At 41.4% G+C, this 11,085-nt stretch overlaps 1 pseudogene; it reads left to right on the top strand.

Moving 5' to 3' along the window:
- The first annotated feature begins 243 nt into the window (after window positions 1–243).
- On the top strand, window positions 244–9,202 carry LOC115321331 (annotated as a pseudogene).
- Window positions 9,203–11,085: the final 1,883 nt, after the last annotated feature.

The raw sequence follows: 11,085 nt of genomic DNA on the forward strand, positions 1-11,085 counted from the left end.
ATATATATAAAGATATGTTATACGCCAAAAAGGAAAATAATAATAAACCTCTCAGCGATACGTTCCCTTATATGGTGCGCCGAATCGCAGCAGATAATTTTGTTACTTAAACTTACAATACAAGTGTGACATTTAATAAAGGTTGTTTGGGAGTAAAATTACATCAGAGTTCTCCTTTCGGCGTGTATAAAACTAGCAAACATTTTCTGTATGTTCACTTGAAGCCATAGCAAAGGTCCTGAAATGGCGTTTAATGTGTTTAGCTTCTTCAACTTGTCTTCTTTGTGGCCATCGTATTTAATGCCAAGTGAGCTTATTTTTTCCGTCTAACCGTTGTTTCTCTTTCAAGTATTTGAATAACGGCGAACTTAGCTCCTGACAAAATATGTCTCTATGGAAAAACTCGTCCATAGACCTTATTGTGCACAGAAAGTCTCATGCTTAACTTTGGGCAAACTCGATGCACTAGCATGTGTTATGCTTCTAGTATTTCTGTTGTTCCTTCTGTTTGAATGTGCATACTAGATTCTTCACTTTCGAGTTATTTCAAACCCTCAGCACTGCGGAATGTGATGTTTAAATACGCATTAGTGCGGTATTTCTCTTTCATTGTAAAGCGACAAATAAAATATTTGATTAATGCGGCGTTTTAGTAAGCCAACGGATAGCAAAATAACGTCTAAACCGGTTCCCACATGATATCTCCGGATTTGCTGCAACATACTTCGGCCGTCACTTTTGAACAAACTAGTGGTTGGTGGAGCACTGATCCTTACTGCATGAAAAATGTTATTGCTTTTGGAAGGTAAATATCAGAGTTTTGTATATTTACGGGCACTTGCACTTTCATCCATAAATTACATATATAAAGGCAGCGGACATTTTCGTCTAAGGGCCATTATTTTAATTTTCTTAGTGAAATATATTTCATTGCAACACAATTGTGCGTAGACAACACTGTAGTGAAATCAACATCCTCAAATATTGTGCCACAACTTAAAAGAACCGCATATAAAACCACGATTTGTTTTCAAAAAACTTCACGGCTTGTACAGACGAGAACGAAATATCGTGATGTTATTATAATATCGATCTATATCTGCTACAGGTTTATTCATTCTACCATAACTGGATAGTCTAAACGCGCAGGCCGCATTGTCACGTGGTCAGACGTGACCACGTGACAGACTGACGTGGTCAGACTGATGCAAATAGGCGCGAATTTAATTTATCAAACACAGGTAACTTTGCACCGTCACACCGTGCTCGTGAGCTTGCGCTGGCGGGAGGTTAGCGACGGCAAGTGGGCGGAAGGCTGTCGCTCTTTCGTTCGCGTTCTTTTTTTTTTTTTGGTTCGAGAGTGCACATTACTGCATTCTGAATAAAAATAATTATGAACATTTGCAGTTCCACTGAACCGCAAATATTATCTCGAGAGTTTGCTTGATGATATATAGAGGGTGTTTCAGAAAACGCAGGCCAATTCGCTCCTCCGAAAACTACTCATCGCAAAAAAAGTCGGCTTGTGGCGTTATGGTCCTGGGCCAGGGGCCCATTTAGGAAAATGATTAAAGTCCGGGATATTTAAGTTGTTAATTATTTTTGCATAATTAACTTTTTTAATATTGTGTTTAAGGGCAAGGTTTAAATTAGAAAATTGCTCAGCATCATCGAAAAACACTAAATCAACAAATTGCAGAATGATAGAAGGCACGCGAAGCATTTTACAGCTTTCTGAAAGACCGCACAAAAACGACCGGTTTTTAAGTATCGGTTTGCTATCAGAGCGTATCTCAACCCCGGCGGCACCGCGCCCCGTGGGGAGATAGTGCAACCAGCCGCTGCTGCGTTGCGCGATGACGGAGCAGCAGAGGTTGGTTGCACTATTTCTCCACGGGGCGTGGTGCCGTCGCGGCCCAGATGCGCTCCGATATAAAAACCGACACTTAAAAACCCGTCGTTTTTGGTCGGTTTTTCAGAAAGCCGTAAAATGCTTCGCGTGCCTTCTATCATTCTTCAATTTGTTGACTTATAGTTTTTCGATGATGCTGAGCAATTTTCTAATTTAAACATGCCCTTAAACACACTAATAAAAAAGATAATTATGCAAAAATAATGAACAACTTCATTATCCCGGACTTTAATAATTTTCCTAAATGGGTCCCTGGCCCAGGACCAAAACGCCACAAGCCTTTTTTTGTTGCGATGAGCAGTTTTCGAAGGAGCGATTTGGCCTGCGTCCTCTTAAACACCCTGTATGTATATACTGGCCGAGACGTCGAAGAACAAACCGTCCGTTATTGCTGTTTTCACCGAGGGTTTTCGGTTTTCTTTTCTTCTCTGCTATATATATATATATATATATATATATATATATATATATATATATATATATATATATATATATATATATATATATATATATATACACGGTGTTTTCTTAGCTTCATGCAATTGTTTAAAAAAGCCGTGACAGCTACACTTATGCCGCTTGTGGAGGTGAGCTATGCGGCCAGGGGGACATAGTATAGGGGGCTTATCGAAACGATCGGTCGGCTATTTAATTAAAATTTATTAATTACCTTTTTAAATATTGAAAATATACATATAGTTTCAATTTGAAACATGCTCAGCGTCATCGAAAACCACTAAATCAGTAATTTTTAGAAAGACTTTGAGCGCGTGAGAAGCGTAGCAGTGCACCAAAGTTACGCCTCATGGAGCAGGTACAAAGCTAGCGGCTGCGGTAAGGCGCCCGCGCGCTTTTTCCGTCTCTTATCTAGCCAGTCTTGTACCTGCTCCACGAGTGGTAACTGTGGTACAATACTACGCTTATCACGCGCCCAAAATCTTTCTGAAAATGACTATTTTAGTGGTTTTCGATGGCGCTGAGCAAGTTTCTAGTTGGGAACATATGACTATTTTCGCTAATTAAAACGTTAATTAGCAAATTTTAATTAATTAGCCGACTGATCGTAACGATTAGCCCCCATTATTAATTACCCCTGGCCACACATATATATATATATATATATATATATATATATAGTACGAAGTCCGGGGCTTGGCTGCCGAGAGTTTGTATAGAATGAAGAGCCACTTCAAAAACTTAACTCCTATACTTAGACGTTTCGACCCGAGACGGGTGATACGTCTAAGTCAAGGAGTTAAGTTTTCGAAGTGGCTCTTTATCATATATATATATATATATATATGTGTAGATATCTATATATTGTGAGCAGCGACGTGAACCAATAAGCTGTGAATATGCGTCAACTTCGGCAAGCTGACTGCGGGCGCGTGAACAGGACCCAGTTTGTGCATCCTGACGGCGGGGCGCGACAGCCGCATGAGCTCAGAGGAAGGATCGGACATTCTGCCGAGCGGCCGGTTCTCCTGGGACCTTTTCCAAGCACGCTGAGACACCTCAATCAACCTGCTCAAAATAATATATATATATACTACATCGTACCCAATCGTGCGAGTTATCTCTAGTAAACAAGGATGTAAAAAGTCATGTATTAGAAAAGTAAAGTGCCAAATGCGCTTTTAACTAAAGAAAATAAACAAATTAGCTTTTCTTAAATATAATCGTGTGGTTGGTTTAAAAAGTACTGTAATTTCTGGTATTGTATGCTTCAAAAAGGTTTGCATCACATTGTTGCGCATTAAACATTCAAGACGATGAAGGGAGCTTAGTTGTATTCAATCGTTTCATGAATTTATTTATATAGTTACGTTGTTTGTTTTTTTGGTACTTATAAAAGGTGAAAATAAATTCAACAAAATGTTCACTGTTTTATTTTAATCGGAATTCAACAGTTAAAAGATACAATTAACGCGATACAAATTTTGAAGGGATACATTTATCCATTTTATAGATTGCAGCATTGAAAGTCAGAAAATGAGTGATTATTCTTTTTTTGTTTTCGTGCTTTATCTAGCGTTATAAACATAACATTTTGTAGAAATGTTCATGATTGTGAAAATTACGACACAACATATATAAACGTGTTTACGTATATTAGGAATGAATTTTAAAAAGCGGCAGTCTTCACCACGCATTTATATAACTCGGCGGTCTTTACTTGAGAGAACAGCTGTCAAGGAAAGTTGTAAGGCAAACGGAGGGAGATACAGTGCTGACTCTCGACTTGATTTGCCCATTAATGTAATACCTGATTAACTTTCTAATTATCGAGTTTATGAAGTATGTTGCATTTCCAGTATTGATGGCAGTTACGGCTAGAGAATACATAAATGTAAAAAAAATTCAAATTGCCAATTTTGTTCGGGGCATTCATTGATTACACTTTGCGTTTTCCACGCCTAATTTTGAAACTGTGTGTATAAAGAGCGCGGTAAATTCCGTTAACAATACCACACAAAGTGTGGCGTAGACGTCTCGCGTCCGTTATCATTATCTTGAAACCGTATTCTTAGTTAATGGTCCAACGTCGGGATGACAAGTTAATGACGAAGCTCCCGAAACAACGCCAGTCTTCCGCGCATCATTGCAGGCGGGAGTGTGGCACTCCTTAGCTCAGTTGTGGAATTAGGAGAAACGAATAGAAAATTTTAGCGAAGTTTATGAAGAAACAAATCGGTTTGTGATAGAAAAATTGTTAAAAATGTTTTCCCTTATATTCGAAAATACGATTATTAGTTCAATTGCAGCATTACACTAAATGCCAAGACTCGTAAAGCTAAATCATTGGTTCTTGTTTATTAACCAGCTTAGGATGACGGTTATATCATCCCATAATGGCCGTCGACCTTCATAAAAGCATGTCGAAATGGCACCCATGTAATACTTATCCTCTATAAAACATGTTTACATCAATGTCAAACACATTATGATACTTGGAGCGTTTTCAGGATTTCCATGTTTGTTTTAAAAATATGTAATAAGTACACAATGCACTTTGTGCTGGTGAGTCTTAGAGTCAGGGTGATATAAGACATAATACCGGGAAAAGCGTCCCACAATCGATAATTACCGAAAATTTCTTAATAGGTGTGCGTTTAGTCGATACAAATATGGTTCGCACTAATTGCGACAACTGACACTAGAATATTGCCGCTTGTATGACCGAAAAGGAAGTATTATCCACATATCTAAAAGATTCGTCCTTAAACTTTCACCGAGTGTAAAAAGGAAAGACTCGAAAATGACCTTGTCTAATTGATCGCGCCGATATAGTTAATATAACGTACGCTTGATGTTCAACTCGAGCTAGTGTGTTGTCGCAATGTTTAGCAGACAGCAACCATTAGGAAATTCACTTCCAGTTATGCATTCCTATGGGAAAAAAGTCGGTGCATTTTTTACCTGCGCTCGATTATAAAACCAAATATCTCCAATACTTCGTGCGTACTAGGTAGATTGAAAGTGTTTCAGTCACGCAGAAAAAAAACAACTGGTGAGTTACGGCGTCTTTTTTCAAATTCATGGCATTTAACACGAAGCTAAAACGGCTTCGTACATGCATTTTTTTGTGCACTGTCAGACACAGTTAGCGCTAACACGGCGTTGGCACCTTCCAGCCTAAGCGATCAACGTATCCAACCAACGGAGGACACCCGGAAAACCAAGAGACGGCTGGAACTACGCAGGAACAATAAGCACTGCTTTATACTTTCTGCTAGTTAATATGTGCGACGAGGCTGGTTTTCTGTTCAAAGCATCCCCCGTACATTTGAAATATTTAAAAATAGAGGGAAGCCAGAGAACGGGTACCCGATAAAAGCTGCTTTGCTTAAAAAAAAAAAAAAAGACGCATCTTTTACTGTTAACATACTTTGTTTTTCACGTTTTGAATGTTTTGTCACTCGTATAAATGCACGACGCTGTTATTTTTGGATGCTGACAGGACGTGCATATCAGCAATATACAAGCGCCACACGAATGCTGGCGAACTTTGAGCTTTAATGTCGTTCACTGGTAACGTAAACTGCTGTAACTAAAGCAAATACATTTTTTACAACGTTAATGAAGACACATATTATTCGGTACGAACAAAATAATTAATGTTATCCACCTAATTGTCCGGCAAAGAAACAAAATGCTTGGGCGTTTTCCTATAGGAATGCACAAGAGCACTGCAAAAGTAGACTGGATGCTGTCTGCTTCAACTTGCATCCCGGAAATCGCATAAACACTAGCGCCAGTTGAACCTCGAGCATGCATTGTAATAACTCTATGGTCCCGTTCTAGCTCACCCCCGTACATTCTAGATCGAATATTCAAGACACCGACTCAGTGGCAGTCTCTTGATGGTGACGAACGAATTCCACAGAGCTCGATTCTGCGTTTCCGTTGACTCCCACGCCCGCTACGATTTGTACAGTTGTCTTTATCCAGCTCCTTCGGTTGTTCGTTTATTTTGGGCACTAGTTGGCCCGATCAAACGTTGATTTCAGTTCAATATATATCGTCTCTTCACCTTCATACGTGACAATATTACGCTTATTATATTTAAAATATCTACTTCTTTCCAGCCTCCATTCGGTTGGTGCTGAATCAAAAACAAGCGCCACTGGTGGCTCTGGGAAGTCATTCGAAGTCCACTTCTGCGAAACAAACGTAATTGTTTTTAACCATTCTAGAGCATATTGTTACTTGATAAATACTTTTTTGCTTATTGAAAAACAATTATTTTTTATGTGAATGTCAGTATTACAAGAAAAGAAACATCAACTTTGTTTATGTTTTTTTTTAAATATAAATGTCAAAATTTTATCAGTTGAAGAAACGTTTACTTTATCTTGTCTTTGCAGACGTCTTAGCTGATATGTTAGGGAAACTTACATGTTCACTGAAATCTCTTGTTTATTTTGTTTATGTGCTAAATTGAGTGTTTTTATTTGACATAAGACATTTTACATAGTCGACCAGAACACGGTCGATATTTCGCATGCGGGATAAGAAATTCAGCAAATATAAAGTGGTAATGTATTGCGAAAATATATATACAGGGTAAAACAAGGAGACGCCAGGCTCTTAAAATCGACCGGAAAGTTGGTTTCTTAACCTATCGCGCTACGACTTTGTGCAGCGTTGCCCACAGATGGTGCATTTGTTTTTTGTCAAATTTCCGAAGAGCGATTTTACCTGAGGAAAAAGTAAAGCTAGAAAAAGGCTTAGCTCCTATGGAAACGCAGCGACGCCACCAGTCTGCAAACAACACGGCGCCGTTTCGCACGGGAGACAAGAGATGGCGCAAGCGGTCGCGACGCCAACTTCCGCCAACGAACGAGCAGACGACGCCCTAAGCCGGCCCATTCGCAGACAAAGAACTGCAGTTCCTTGCTGTTACCGCGCCTGTCTTTTTTGTTTCTGCGACTGTCGCCGCCTGCGGAACGCGTGCCGCTTTTGAGTCGAAAAGATCGTCTGCTAAAAATGCCTGCTCTCGGCGCCGTATGCTCGTTCGTTGGAGGCGTTTGTTGCGCCATCTCTTGTCTCCCGTACGAAACGGCGCCGTGTTGTTTGCAGACCGGTGGCGTTGCTGCGTTTCCATAGGAGCTAAGCCTTTTTCTTTCTTTACTTTTTCCTCAGGTAAGCTCGCTTTTTCCAGAATTTACCAAAAAAAAAATGCACCATCTGTGGGCAACGCTGCACAAAGTCGTAGCGCGATAGGTTAAGAAACCGAATTTTCTGGTCGGTTTAAAGAGCCTGCCGTCTGCTTGTTTCACCCTGTAGTACGAAGCAGTTACTTTTGAGCCAAAGTAATTTTGACTCTAATCCAACACATTTGACTCTCAGTAATTTGTAATTGTAATTCATTACCTTTTTCAAGTAACGGGCACACGTCAGGTAACAAGAATAAAATTGATTTTTTTTAAAATATATTTTAAGCTTTACACTGTTGTTTAAAAAATAGCCGTGAAAGCTATACATATGAGGTTCGTGCACCTGCGTTATACGGCGAGGGAGACGTAGTGTCGGTGCTGATCGTAACGATCAGTAACTAAATAACTAAACTTAACTTTTAATTAATTTATTTACCTTTTTTTAATTTATGAAACTATACCCATGGCTTCAATTATAAACTTTCTGAGCGTCATTGAAAACCCCTAAATCACTAATTTTCTAACCTTTGAGCGCGTGAGAAGTGCAGTAGTGCGCTAAAGTAACCCCTGGTGCAGCAGGAGCAAGGCTGTCAATGTGATAAGGCGTCCGCGCGGATTTTTAGTCTCTTGCCGTAGCCCAAGCCTTGCACCTGTTGCACGAGTGGTAAGTGCAGTGCACTACTATGCCTCCCATGTGCTCAAGGTATTTATAGAAGTTATTGATTTAGTACTTTAGTGTGCGCTCAGCAAGTTTATAATTGGAACCATATGTTCTTTTTCTCTTAGTAAAAAGTTAAATAAAAAATTTATTTAGTTTCCTGGCTGATCGTTACGATTAAACCCCTATACTATGTGCGGCTGGCTGTATAACGCACCTGCAAAAACCACATAAGTTTACATTTCATGGCTTTTGTTTTAAGACCAGATCTCTAAATCTAAACATACAAAACCCCCTATAACAAATCCAGACTATACATGCCGCTTGAAACAGATTTGAAACAATTATAAATTGAATTAGTTATTCGTTGTTTAAAACAAATATTATACCATTTTGAGATACTATATTTCAACTATATAGATCTTCTATTTGAATCGCCTGAAATTAATATTTTGGATTCCATCGAGACCAAACATTCCAAGCATCTGCTTTGAGACTTTTAATTTTAGCATTTATTTTTAGTACCACAATAAAAATTTATTTCCGGCTATATGTTTTTACCTGTGATTGACTAATTGACTGTAATACGAAACACATGTTTAAGCGTTTCAATGCCAAAACACGAATTCGTACATAAAGATTGCCCGAATTCACGATCTTAGATAACAATTTAAACATAACTGCAAAAGCATGCTTCACACTTATCGCAACTCTTATTTCTCTTTCATTTCTAGTGTACAAAGCAAGAAGGAATGTGGGTCGGGTGCACTGGTAACTGTACCTGTGTACATGTTGACGACAGCAAGGAAGGTCGCTGCATGGAGTGGGAGGGGGACTATGAAGGCTACCCAGAAGCAGAAGACTGAGCTTTACTGTTTTTGGCGCTAACCGAAATGGGAACGTGCTCCCTAAGAAAACGAAATAACAACCCTGAAGCTACAGCCGTTTAATTAAGATGCTCTGATGCATGTATAATTACGAATAAAAAGAAAATAAACTTGCGGTTGGTGCAATCCGCGTATAATTATTAAAATTTTTAGTGTACAGATAACAATAAAAAATTACTTTTCTCTTGGACAGTGTACGTTTTTCGAAAACAAATATTTTATTGCTAGTCAGAGCTACAAGATCATAATTAAAAAAATATATTTCCACGAGCTACCGTAGCCGAGTCGGCAGCGCGCTGGGCTCAGAAGCACTTGTCTCTGTTTCGATTCCCGACACTTGTGGGATTTCCCTTGCTGCTATCCGTCTCGGAGAATGACACAGCACACCGGTTCAACAACACGTAAACATTTAATGAGCGCTATCGCCTGCGCCGCGATCCCAACAGCCCCCGCGCATCCGCTGCGACGGCCTTTTATCAGCGGCGGAGCGCCGCTCGCGTGGCCAGTTGCCCTTGGCCCCCTCGTGGTCAAGATGACCACTTATGATTGTCGGAGGGGCAGCCTGGGCCAACCGCTTGGAATCGCCAGGTTGCCCACACATCTCCCCCCTTCCAAAAACGAAAACAGAGGACGTCTTTGATGGTTTTCGGGGGGGGGGGGGGGGCTTCCTTCTGGGTCAGCAAGGGTCTTCTCAGATGAGCGAGCACGGGTCCGACGTCAGTACTTCCGGACAGTACCGATGCAGCCGTGGGGGGTGGTCTGATGATGGGAGCTGCGTCGCCGCTGTCTGGCACGAGGAACTAGAAATTAAAAACAACATGAGGCCATGGCGCGGTAGAAAAAGTAGCCGCACACACGAAAGATGCCTGCCCCACTGTGCCTGCGGGAGCGCGGACCCTTTCTCTTCTCCCCCCCCCCCCCAAAACACCGAAGAGGGCATGAACATAATGCACTTAGAACTCGTGCTACTCCCGGTCGTCTTCACCGCCGTCTCAAGTTGTACCGCGGTAGAGACGGTGTGGAATCTTCCGAGAGGTGGTCCGGATAGCCGTCATCTGGAACCTGCGACACATCTACCTCCTCGGGTTCATAGAAAGCTCTAAGGTCGGCGACATGAATAGACCCGCACACTTCACGAGATTCACAATGCACCTGCTCATAAGACAGGTTGGAGAGCTTGCTACTAACACGGTAGGGGCCATCCCACCTCTTTGCTAAAGAGGCCGTGAAGCCTCTAGCTGCATCACTCAGCGGATGAGTTCGCCTCAGTACCAGATCTCCTACCTTGAACTGCAGATTTCGCCTCCCCTTGTTGTACTGGTTTGCCTGCTGCAGTCTCGAGACATCGAGTCTCTCTCGGGCTTCACGCAGGTTCTCCGTGAGACGCTTCCGGAGATCTTCTGCGAACTGCGTGGTTGTGCGCTGCATGCTTGCAGGATCTGTGCAAAGGAGGCCGTTTCCCAGGGGAAACACGAGCTCTTTCCCAAAGTTAAGTTGGGCCGGAGTAAAACCCGTGGACCGGATGATTGTTGTGCGGGTAGCGAATGCCATTTCTGCTAATTTCTCGTCCCAGTCTTTGTGTCGCTCTGTATGCGATACAAGCATCTGCTTCAGGTTACGGTTCACTTTTTCCGTGATATTCGCCTGTGGATGGTATGGCGAAGTCCGTTTGTGCCGTATGCCTAGCGCCTTACACGCATCCACGAACACCTTGCTAACAAAATAAGAAGCGTTGTCTGTAATAAGCGTTGCGGCAAAGCCAAAGCGCGCGAACGTCTCGAGAAGACAGTCCCAGATTTTCTTAGAGTCTAGTTTGCGCAAAGGAAACATTTCGACCCATTTTGTGAAATGGTCGGTCACTACTAGCAAATACTGATTGCCGCGTGGACTACGGGGAAAGAGACCGACAACGTCGCAGGCAACACACTCTTAGGGGTACTTGCTTTCCACCGACTGCATTAAACCTGG

Source organism: Ixodes scapularis, unplaced genomic scaffold (assembly GCF_016920785.2).
Source record: "Ixodes scapularis isolate PalLabHiFi unplaced genomic scaffold, ASM1692078v2 PGA_scaffold3__209_contigs__length_174095766, whole genome shotgun sequence".
NCBI lineage: Eukaryota > Metazoa > Arthropoda > Arachnida > Ixodida > Ixodidae > Ixodes > Ixodes scapularis.